Raw genomic sequence first — 12650 nt, 5'->3', positions numbered from 1 at the left:
ATCTCCTTCCTTGTTTTGTAGATTTGCTGAACGTAGTGGTTACATTCCAGTAGTTAATTCTTATGAAGAATTTGTGATCATGTGAAGTTTACTGTTTCGTAATCATTGAGTAAACGCATTAATCATCACATGAATTGAGTAAACTATTTCAGGTATAATGTATAATAAAACTTAAAAGTAGTTTATTCCTCTTGAGACCGTCAACTCTTCTTAACAATTTATTAAGTGGTGATAAATACCTTGTTAATTTTACAAAGTAGTATTACATATTTAATTTTATCCAATTTATTTTAAATAACTACAATTTTTATTACATCTTATCTATTAGTTAAAACAATGCCCTTAGTAAGTCTTAAATGAAAAATTAAAATTTATTAAGTCTTCGTTAAATTTATCAATTTTATTATTTATTATGCATACTACTGAAATATAGCAGTTTATTTATAAATGAAAACAAATGAACAGTGAATATTGCTTCAGAAATTGGAAAAAAAAGAATACCAATAGTACTAAATAACCCAGCCTTTTATTTATTTTCTTCAGGTTCAGAGTTTCTGATTTAATTATATAAAGATGAAGGGTCAGTATGCAATCTAAAAATATTTATTACAATTATATCAATACTTTAATAAACTATACAAAAGGAACAACGAGACAAACATTTGCATTTAGAGAACTGCATATTAGTCAAGCCAGATCCCTGCTGAGGGAATTCCTGGCAAGACCTCTTTTATCTGTGAGAACACAGAGCAATCCTAGTTGAGACATATGCATTCATCTGCTTGCCCAGCATAGTCAGATCTTCACTTTGTGATGATTTCCTTTTACTGTGAATGTATATTGTCTAGTGTCTGCTTCTTACAGCAGACATTTACCTTCCTTATCCACCAACCACTGGAGGAGGACTGGGACCATGAAGAGATTGATTTGACCCATTCTTTGGGGAGGGTTTCCTGGTGGTCCTCTTCCATCATCGTATCTGGAATTAGATGAATTTTTGTAGCCTTTTCCTTTTTTTACATCTTGTTGAAACAGAGTTTTGAAAAATAAAACCACAAACTCAGCTATTCCCCAGAAGAAATCTGTTATTAATGATAGTCTCCATGGGAACTAACTGTGATTGTCTGACACTTACCCATTCGAGTTGTAAACCCATCTTTCCTTTCTTCTGGCTTCAGAGCTCAAATTTCTCAGTTTTATAAAAGAATGCTATACATTGTTTAAAGCAGTAGGTTAGTATTTTATAAATCAGATAGGGCATCCCTCAAATTATTACCAATAATGATATTTTATACTTACAAAGAAAGTAAGGTAAATAACATTCAGAAGGTAATGTCTGAACAACGTCTTGAAACAGGTTGCTACTATACTATTTTGATATCTAGAGAAAGAGCATTCTAGTACAGGGTGCATCCACAGCAGAAAACTGCAGGGAATATCTGGACTATGCCATTACTGCAAGAAAGATTGAGTGGAGGAAGAGGAAGTATAGGGAATGTGGTTAGGCCAGAAATAAAGAGCTTTTAAGGCTTTGTGGATCACAGTGAAAGATTGTGTCTGTTCTCTGAAATAGGGAGTTATTGCTTTGGAGTGTTATAACGGGAATAACATGCTAAGAGTTGGATTTAAATGGACCACTGTAGCAGTAGTTGAGTGTGTGATGAGAATGATGTATTTAAAGGGAGCAAAGATGGATGAATGAGACTATTGGAATTACATAATAGAAGATAGTGATTTGAGCAGGGATGGTAATACTAAATAGGTTCAGAAGTGTTTGATTTCTGGATTTATTTTGAAGGTTGAGCTCATGATATTTCCTCTGATTATAAAATATGAGAAGACTCCTAGATGACTTAAAGATTTTCAGTCAGTGTATTGGAGGAATGGAATTGATTTTGAGTGAAACAGAAAAACCATAGCTGAAGCAGTTTTGATAAGGAAGATCAAGACTTCAGTTAAACTTTTCAAAAAAGATAAGACAGTAGAAATTTGAATATTTGGGTGGGGAGCCCAGGAACATGATTTGGACTACAGATATAAATTGGAGAGTTACCGGTATCATTGTTATTTAAAATTGTGCAAGGTACAGTTGTTTGACTACAAAGTGACTGAATGAGAAAGACTGGAGAGGAAGAGAAGAACAAGGGCCGAAGTTTGAGCACTTTAGTTTGAGGTCTGCAAGAGGGGAAATATTAGAAGAGACCAAGGAAAACATAGTGCAGAAGAAAATGAAGACAATTAGGTGATCTTGAAGCCTCATGTAGAAAAGATTTCGAGTCAGAGGAAATAATCATATTAAATGTCATTGATGGATGTTATAAGGTGAGAAAAGGTGGTCGAGCACTGGAGTTAGCAACATGGAAATCACTAACAAGATTCAGTGGGATGTTGACGATAAAGCCCTATTTAAGCTGAGCCCAAGGGAAGGAAAAGAGAATTATATATAGTAGGTAAAGACAAAATTTTTAAGGATCTGTGCTGAAAAAGTGTTCAAAAATAGAGTAGTAAATTTGAGAATATTGAGTATTTAAAAAAAAAAAGAATTTTGTCATATCTGAATATTGAATGTATTCATCTAGAAGGAAGACAAAAATTAATCATTTTGGGAAATAAATTACCTGAGTAAATTCTTTAGGTAGATGGAAGATGTAGGCATTTAATAATCAGAAGATCAGATTCATATTGGCATAGTCATTGACAGGTAAGGTGGTAGTTCTTGAGAGCAGGTGTTTATGCTGGTGGGGTACTGGAGTATTCTCTTTTGATTTCTTTGTATCCTCAGTAAAGTAGAAGTCAAGGTCACTGGCTGAGAGTGAAGATGTATGAAGAGGTATTGGATGTTTGAAGAACAGGGGAGGATCTGAAATCATCTAGGAATGAGAGGATGAATAGATTCTGACAATATTGTGTGATTGCTGAGGAATGTCAAGGGCCATTTAAGATTGCGGTTGTGTACTGGATATGTGGTGGGCTGTACAGTATTAGAATAACAAATCTAAGGCAGAACTATTCAGCACGATTGTAGTTTTCTACCAGGGTATTTTGTCGGGTTACAAAGTTGATGGCCTAGAGAAGACAAAATCAGTGACCCCTGGGGATTTAGCTCAGCGGCATAAGCGCCTGCCTTGCAAGTGCGCGGTCGTGAATTCGATCCCCAGTACCAAAAAAAAAAAAAAAAAAAAAAAAAGAGAAGACAGAATCTACCTTCTGACAGCGCTGCATTTGTTTAAGGCTGCTATATATGCTTACTCAGTCAAGTCAGAGGGGCAAGTAGCGATGGTTCATGTGAGAGAGTGATTGTAATGATTGACTAGAGAATTTATGCTGTGTAAAGAAAAAACATCAAGGTAGTTTTAAGTGGAAGTATCAGTTTATAAGAGGCCCAGAATGGTCAAGAGACAAATACAAACATTTAAGTATAAAACTCTGAATGCCAATGTTTATCTTCTAGATGTTAGTTAGAATTTAAGAAAAATTGCTTTTGGAAGTTATATTGTTAAATCATTTGACCATAACATGATAACTTAGATAATTGAATCTCACATTTTTTGAATTCACTGTTACTTCTTTTTATCAGTGACTCAATAGGATCAATAAAATGAAACAACTCTAATGACACATCTCTACTGATACATAATGACTAATAATCACTTCACATTTACCATAACAATAAAAACTCGAAATTTTATAAATCTTAAAATTATTGAAAAACAGGTTTGGTTCATTTGAGAGTTTTTGTAATACTTATGAAAATACTGAGAAATTTTTTCTTTTCAATATGATGCTTCTAGACTACTGGAGAAATATGAATTCATTTGAACTTTGGCATTGTATATCTTTATTATAGAAGAAGAAATGAATGATAAAAATATATATCTTTAGTGTATTTAGAGAAAATATCTTTGAGGCCATTGAAATTTCTAAAAGTCAGCGAGTGTATGCCTATACTCCTGGCACTTGGGAGGCTGAGGCAGAAGGATTACCATGAGTTTGAGGCCTGCCTAAACTAAGATGGTGAGACCCTGTCTCAAATACCACCCCTCCACCAAATGAAATTTTGTTTTGTTTTGTTTTTATTACTGGAGATTGAACTCTGGATATTGTTACAGCTCTAGCTTTTTTTCTGTATTTTATTTTGAGACAGGGTCTTGCTAAGTTGCTAAATTGGTCCTGTCTCAGCCTTGCAGAGTTCTGGGATTCTGAGTGAGTGCCCCTATGCCCAGCTCAGTCATGATTCATGGAGGGCATTTCTAACTGTGCTAGTAATAGTCTACTGGGCTAAAAGTAGTACTGATGTTAGAGTTTTGTTATATTGACTTGATGAATTAAACTAGACAGTTTTATCTGTATGTAGGTTCTACTGGTTTGTGGGAATTTATGAAATGTTCCAAAGGGCCATGAGAATTTGGAGTATATTGGGTTAAACTAAAAGAAACCATAATAGTTTAGGAATTGTAAGGCTTTAAGATACTCAAGAAGAGAAGTAGCCTATGGAATGTAGTTGCTGAAAATACTGTCTTACCCTCCTTTCAGAGTGACTCCTGAATGATCACAGTGCAGTGGAATATACTTTGGGAAACGCTGACTTAGAAGATAAACGTTTTCTTGTAGAATTGGGATAGTGACAGATTAAATGTGATGATAATTCTGAAGGTATTTTAAGTTGCTTAAATGCTCTATAAACTCAGTGATTATTTTATATGATACTTCTGTTCTAGCTCATCAGGGAATAATCTGCCTTCTAAGGCAAGTTGAGAGCGTAAACTCTGTTTGCTTCCTTTGGATGATGATGATGATGTGGTGTGATGTAAATACCAGAATTCCTGAGTAAATACCAAATATATTGTGTGTGTGTGTGTGTGTGTGTGTGTGTGTGTGTATGTATGTGTATAGTCACTTTTCATGATTGCTTCTTTTGTTATTTAATTGTACGAACACAGTAAATTTTTATTCAGTATATGTTGAATTAAAAAGTTGAACTTCCTTTTCACTCCAAAATAATCTAATTATTTTACTTTATAACAGCATATGCTTTGGGACCCAATGTATTATAATAATTTTCATTGAAATAATCCCTTTTATATGTCAAATATATCTAGAATTGTTGGGACCATATAATAAATTCCTATTTTAATAATATGTATATTCTATAACTGCCTTTTATGATGTTTCTGGTTTTAGTGTATGTGCTGCTAAAGTGGAACCTGGTATTTGTTTGATTTCACATTTGGTTTAAGCCTTTTTGCCTAGGCTAACATGCAGCATATCTTTGTATAACTTATTGATCAGCAATAACAATAAAAAGCTTGTTTTGTTACATTTTCAACAAACTATCTCATTTATCAAAAATTGCCTATTATGTTTTAGTAATACATTTTATATTGGTGTCTGATTGTCTTGGTTGCTTTTCTCTCATTGATGGGACAAAATAATTGACACTCAAAATTAAGGAAGGAAGAGTTTATTTAGCTCCCAGTTTGTGGGGGTTTCAGTCCATAATCAGCTGGCTTCAATGCAGGGTGGCATGGCTCAGGGATAGCTGTTTATAAGGCAATAGGTACCAAAAATCAACAAGCACAAAGAGGGAAGAACATGCCTTCTTATCTCCTTTATATTGTATGCTAGCTACCTGTCCCTGGGCAGATGCAGCACTCATACTGCCAATCCCAGCACTAGACAATGAACCAATGACAAATGCTAGACTCAGCCACTTTTGAAAGGCCTGCCTCTGATGTCCACATGAGGCTTTGGGGAGACATCCAAACCCAAACCATAGCATTTTACCCTTGGTCTCCCAATGACTCATGTATATCTTTTATGCAAAAGACATTTAGTACATCGCCAAGACTTCCTTAGTCATAACAGTTTCAGCTTCACTAAAAAGTCCAAATCCCAAGTCTCTTCTGGGATCTAAGGCAAACTCTTAGCTGCATCCCCCTGTACAAAGAAAACAAAGCTAAAGACTTTCAGCATTCATTGGCATAAGATAAACATTACCATTCCAAAGGGTACAATTGAGGATACAAAGGAATGGGACCAAAGGAAGTCAAACATTAAGTACCGGAGTTCCATGTTCAGCATCTAAAGTAATCTGGTTGTGAACTCCAAAAGGCTTAAGTGACTCTATCCCCATGGCACTTCTGGTGGATGTGCCTCCCATGGCTTCTTCTTGTGCTGGCTTTGTCCCCTCTTTGCAGGTTTCCTTAGGTGATTCATGCTCTTGACTTTTCCAAACTTCTAGGTTCTCTATTGCACCTTTGGCTTCACACTCACAGATTCACATTCTGCTCTCTCACAGGCACACTGCTTGGCCTCCGAGGGCTACTGAAATCAAGATGGAAGCCTTCTTAACTTCCAAACTCTTGCATCCTGTATGGACCTAAATCCAGTGCCACACGGGTGATGCTGAGGTCTGCTGCCAGTTGTAGCAGTAGCCAGGCTTTCCTCTCTCGTGGTTGTAGGGGTTGACTGACTATGAGGAACAAATTGTCTATGTTGCTGCCATTCTGGAACCTGATGTGGCCATCACCATTTTGGAACTTCTTAAGGCTGTCACCTCCATTCTTGAACATAGTGTGGTTGCTTCCATTCTGGAACATGGTGCTCTGTGGCTTTCTCCTCAGAGCAAAGTCTTTCACTTTGCAGTTTTGAGGCTGCAAAGGGTAGATACCCACTGCTTCCCATGGTGCCTACAGGCCATCTTTTCTGTTCTACTGTTCCTTCTCAGCAATTGAGATTTTATCACTTGTATCTTTGCAGTCCATAGCTTTATTCCTTTCTAGCCAAACTCACAATGTTTTAAATCATCCTTTTGGGCTCTTTGCCATTGATTCTCAACATAGATCTGGCTAAAAGCCACCAATAATAGCCATGCCACTGCCTCAACATTAGACTGCCTTGAAGTTTCTTCTGCCAGATTAAATAGTCCATTGCCCTTAATAATCCTAGTCCCAGACAAAGTCTATAGACATGAGCAAAATATAGACAAACTTTGCCAAGCCATAACACATATCCAGCTGTTTTGTTTGTCTTACTGAATTTCTGTGACAGTGAAATAATATCTGTAAATATATTTTATATATTATAAGATACTGAAATATTCTATTTTAGTTTTTAAAAATAATACATCTTAGTTCACATATAAATTAATTAGTATGTAATCATTGAATTCATAAGTGTGAATTACAGGTTTTTATGTAGCCTTATGTTACGTGTTTCTTATTGATAAAGACAAAACTTCAACTAATTTCTTTGAGTCTGATGCAGATGTAGATGGATTTGAATGTTTCTTCCTTAGTCTCCTAGGTCTCTTCCTCTGAAGTAATTTGTGCAAATATTGTATGCAAATAAAATCACAATAGTGAGTTATATGCTCTTTGTATTCAAAAATCATATGGCATACAATACTGTTGTATTCCTTGATCTTGGGCATTACTTTATCCTTGTGTATATATCAGTACTCCTTTTTTCATTTGTTCATTCAGCAAATATTTAATGAGTGTCAGGTGTAAGGTACAATTTTAGGTTCTGGTAAAACAGTAATGAACAAAATAGGGTTAATTTTTTTCTGTTGTCATAGGCCTTTTACTTTAATTGGAGTAGACAATTGATAAGCAATTAAGTATATAATATGTCAGGTAGTGCTAAGTTCTTTGGGGAAAAAAAACAGTAATATGAGGATAAAGGAGTGCTGACTGATATGTTTCTATAAGGAGAGGTCAAGGAAATTTTCCCTTACAAGAGATTTGTGCAGAGATTTTTAAAAAATCTGAGCTAACAAATGATCAGACTGCTTGAGGTGAGACTATTCCAGGGAGTGGGAAAAACAGTTCTGAAGGTCAGAAATGGGAGCCTGCTGTGGTAGAGGAAAAACAAGGAAGCCAATGTGGCTGAGAGAGAGAGAGAGAGAGAGAGGAGATGTAGGGAACACTTAGGTCATGTTGTCAGTAGAGCACTGTGAGGAATTTGTTACTAATTCTTATTGACTAGGTAATTTTTAAAAAATAATTTTAGCGATGTCATTTTAATTACTGGAAGTTTGTTTTCCTTCTCACACATTCATTAAAATTTATGTTTAAAATCGCACATGAAACAGTTTTTATAAAAATAGCATTTATACTTTCATTTTAATGCCAGTTTTCTTTTATAGTTTAATTTGAAAGAAATAAAAATTCTTAAATACTATTATACGATTATTTTTTCATTCCTAAAATACAATTTTTCATGTAAATTGAAATTAGGAAAAATTTTAAAAATCACATTTCAGTAGGTAGAAGGTTCCAGTGTTTAAAGCTGCATAATGTAGAAACAAGATCATTTAGTAAGAGTATTGGAGAATATGTAGGCCCTAGAAGCTTGTTTGTATGTAGGATTTAATATAAGAATATTTTCAGAAACGCAAAATATTATTCTGTATGTTGGGTGAATATTAATTTAAATCTTAAGCTCATGGTACATAAATAATAAACTTCATATATATTACTCAAATATAAGAAAATAGAGCTACCTACTGCCTGAAAAAATAGACATTTTTCTGTCAGAAAGTAAATTAAATTGCACTAAAGAGTAAAAGCTGAGAATAACATGTGTTACAAATGTAATAAACAATGTTGGCCAGGGGAATCATGCAAAGTGGTATATAAAAATGTAATGTGCTAGTTAAAAGTAGGCAAAGATCGGGAATAAGCAATTCATAGTGTAGTAAGTAGAAACTTTAGACAAAATGTAAAAAATTTCTGTCCCTATTAGTAATGAGAATGATTAAGAAATGCGGTTGGAATATAATGAACTATTAACTTTTCCATTACTGTCCACAGTGGCTTCCTTCCAATCTTTTCTTCACTGTGGCCCAAATAAGTAATCTTTAAAATTTCAACTTAGAGCATATCTTGTTGTATTGAGGCCCAGATGAAAGATTACACTTTTTCTTTTTGTACTGGTGATCGAACTCACAACCTTATACTTGCCAGGCAAGTGCTTGTGCCGCTGAGCTAAATCCCTAGCTACAATGTTTTTTTATGACTTTCATTCAGTGCCAGTTTCTTTAAATGACCTCCTTAAAGCCCTTACCATAGAATGTGGCCAAACAATGGCTATTGGTCTTAACCACAGGTATAAACCTGTGAAAGAATAGAGGGAAGGAAGCTATGAAAAGTAAAGAATTAGAAGAAACATTTTGGGGCAATTTATTAGTTCAGTTTTTTTGAACACGTATACATTTGTAAGAAATATAGTGTGACTCTCAGTGCTGAATAATTTGCATTTCTCGAGTAGTTAGTGCTTTGAACATTTTTTCATGTATCATTGACTGTTTAAACTTCATCTGAGAAATGTCTATTTGAAGTGCCCATTTTTTAATTGCTCTTTGCTTTGCATTCTTTCTATATTCTAGATATTAGTCCTTTAAGGAGTATCTGGAAGACATTTGTTTTTCATTCTATAGATTGTCTCTTCACTCTTTTGATGGTTTCCTTTGCTGTGCAGAAGAAACTTGAATTTGATGTGATCCCGTTTATTGTTTCTTGGTATTATTTCTTGTGCAACTAAGGTTCTATTAAAAAATCTTTATACCTGTACTTTCAAAAGTTTTACCTGTTTTGTTTTCAACATGTTCTTTGTTTAATATTCAGATATTTTGATCCATTTTGATTTTAGCATAGTGCGTGGTGAGAGATCTGAGTCTGGGTTCAATCTTTAGGCATATGGAGAGCCAGTTTTCCCAGCATCCTTTATTAAAGAGACTGTCTTTCCTTCAGCAAAAGGATTTGGTGTCTTACTCAAAAATAAGCTTGCTGACTGTGCTTCGAGTTCTTTCTCTATCTTATGTTTTGTTCAATGGATCTACAAGATTTTTTTAAATTGCCAATATCATGCATCATAACATTGTACTGTAAGTTCAAGTCCAGGATTGTGATGCCCTATCCCTTTCCCTTGTTATCTAGGATTGCTCTTGCTATTCTAGGTCTCTTGTGGTTCCATATGAATTTTAGGATTGCTTTCTCTAGTTCTGTGAGGAACTAGAGACCTGTTGGTAATTTGATTGGGATTGTGTTAAGTCTGGATAATGATTTTGGAAGGTTAGTCTGTGACTATTTTGAGTTACTTAGAAGGCAGTGGCAGCTTTCCGAATCTCACTGTCATACTTTTCTTTTTACCCATTTCCTTCTCCATAATTTTTTCCACAGACCTGGTATCTCTCTTTTTTCTCTTTTATTAATGAGACATTATAAATGTTGTATTAGTGTGTTTGATGAGAATGTGCTGTAATCTTCTGGATCTTTTGAAGTTGAAGAAATTCGAGGGCTAGTGGGTAAAGTATTTTAGAGTCCTATTAAATTCTGAATGCCTTTGGCAGATACAGTGCATTTAGCATTGTTAGAGATTAATTAATACATCTCAAATCAGAGCCGTGTGGGGATCAAGATGAGTGGGAATGGCACTGTGAATTGATGGTGCAAACATTTGAAAATACTTTAAATGGAAGTCCTGATCTGAGAGACAGGGAAGTGAAGATTGGTACTGGGGAGAAAAATGAGAAGCTGAAGGTGAATTTAGCTCATTTTGTGTTAGCCTAGCTTTTGTCTTTTAAAAGTAATTTGACAGACTTATACAGAAAAATGCATAATTAGAATAGAGAAGGCTGAGGAAATGATCTTCAAATTTTTAAAAATTTATTTTAAAAGAATAAAACAAAACAATAAAATGGAACAAAACAAAATAGAATAATATTTGATTTCAAAAACAAGACAATGAAATCCCCCATAGCTGTTGTATTGTTATTCTCTAAATACATGCTCAGACTACCAGGTTTAAGTCTGCAAAGTCAATCAAACAATTTAAGCTTTAAGTTGTGTTTTTACTTCATTTGCTAGCATCTCAGCCTTTGTTCTTCTGAATCAGCCAGTTGGTTATGGGGTCAAGCAGGATATAGGTTTTAAGGAAAAACTTTATTTATCTTTTGAGAAATTTAGTATAGTGTCACCAGAATTTTGGTCTTCCCAGATCATCACTTTGTGAAGCTGGTAATTAAATGGCTCTTGTTCCTTTGCTTATTTATTTTGCAAAAATTAGGCAGGTGCTGTGGTTCACACAATCCCATTTATCTGGCTGATTGAGGCAAGAAGTTGTCAAATTTGGGGCCAATTTAATGAAATACCATCTCAAAAAAAAAAAAAAAAAGGTAGCCACAATCTTTATGGAGTCAGAACTTTGGTTTTATTCTCCAATGGATATTTGAACATTTTAGGAGAGAAATTGGGTTGCTTTAAATAATGTTTCGTTTGGGGAGAAATTCTTGCTTTCTATTCATTCTTTTGTAGTAGTGCCCAGGTAAAAGTGAGAATAAAAAGGGACTAGGGAAAAGGAGATGAAAGAAGAGAGCATGTGGCATAGCACACATTTTTTATTTCCTCTTCTCTCCCCTGTCCTCCTCATGGCCTTGCCAGACCTGGCGTGCTGTGTTGTGACCCACTTCCCTCTCCTCTGCTCTGCAGGCTTCCAGCTTCTCTGACTACTGACTTGACAACTTTCCTGTTTCTTTACTAAAGAGGAACTGTACACAGTAAGACTTTTTAGGCAAGAGGCATCAATTATGTTGACAATTTCAGTTACAATTAGTTTATATTTTAAAAATAATTATTCAACCAAACTTACTTGAAAGTGTCACATTTTTGCTGTCAAATTTAAGAAAATCTAATGTATGGTAACATTTTGTGGACTGATAGGAAAATCCATTCTTATGTTTGGTTCAAGTTATAGATCAAAAACCAAATTATAATATTTTAAGAAAATTTGTTTCTGTGAAATTGTTTGATAAACAACAAGTGAAGTCGATTCCCAAAAGTTTTCTTTAGGAAGTATTAATTAAGATAGAATAAAATGGAAAAATTTGACATTTACTAAAATAATTTAGCACCTCTCTCAACAAAAATCTGAAATGTCACAATTTATTGTAGCATTTATTGTACCATAAATGAGTGTGAATTTGAATTGTCCATCTAGTTGCTTCAATTTGTTATTAACTATGTCTTGGATATTTAGACATAGCTAGTGTTAGCAGTGTTAAAATAGCATATACAAAATATCTGTATATTTTGATTTGTAATCTTTTCCAATTTGTTATATATAATACATTCATATAGTTTACCATTTATTAGGCCCTAGTATAGGTGTATTATTAGTAAAGGAAATTTCTGCATAACTCTGTTATGTTCACTTATGGTTGTGTGGTATAAGACAAAATTCAAAAATTGTGAATGCCCTTACTGAGATCCAATTTTTTCTTTCTTTTGAGAATTATTGAGACTTATTTTTTTCTAAATCCATTTTATTTCAAGGATAAAAATTTAAAAAGAAGAAGAAAAAAACCTACAACGTAATTTCAAAACACATTAGAGGGTAATAGTGGTACATACATTGCTCATTGTCATCCCAAAATCCTTCACCCAGAGCACAAGACATCAGCATTCAATTGTCTGAATAATACTAACACAAATCTTTCTCTTCAGTAAACTCAGAGTAATCAGTAGTATAACTATTTTAACTGTCATTTTTATGTACATATACATACACATACACATGTTTTTTTCTTTCAGCTTGTCATACTAAAGAAACAATACAATATTTACACTTGTGTGTTTTATTTATCTCAC

At 34.2% G+C, this 12650-nt stretch overlaps 1 protein-coding gene and 1 pseudogene across 25 annotated transcripts in view; one reads left to right on the top strand and one right to left on the bottom strand.

Moving 5' to 3' along the window:
* LOC100723598 (tyrosine-protein kinase Fer) overlaps positions 1 to 12650 on the top strand; it is a 449398-nt gene that overhangs the window by 107415 nt on the left and 329333 nt on the right. The window lies entirely within an intron of this gene.
* On the bottom strand, positions 872 to 6160 carry LOC134473437 (selenoprotein K-like; annotated as a pseudogene).

The sequence above is a fragment of the Cavia porcellus genome, unplaced genomic scaffold (genome assembly GCF_034190915.1).
Source record: "Cavia porcellus strain 051 isolate PalLab524CR breed Dunkin Hartley unplaced genomic scaffold, mCavPor4.1 scaffold_27, whole genome shotgun sequence".
NCBI lineage: Eukaryota > Metazoa > Chordata > Mammalia > Rodentia > Caviidae > Cavia > Cavia porcellus.
This window is presented reverse-complemented; position numbering and strand designations above follow the sequence as displayed.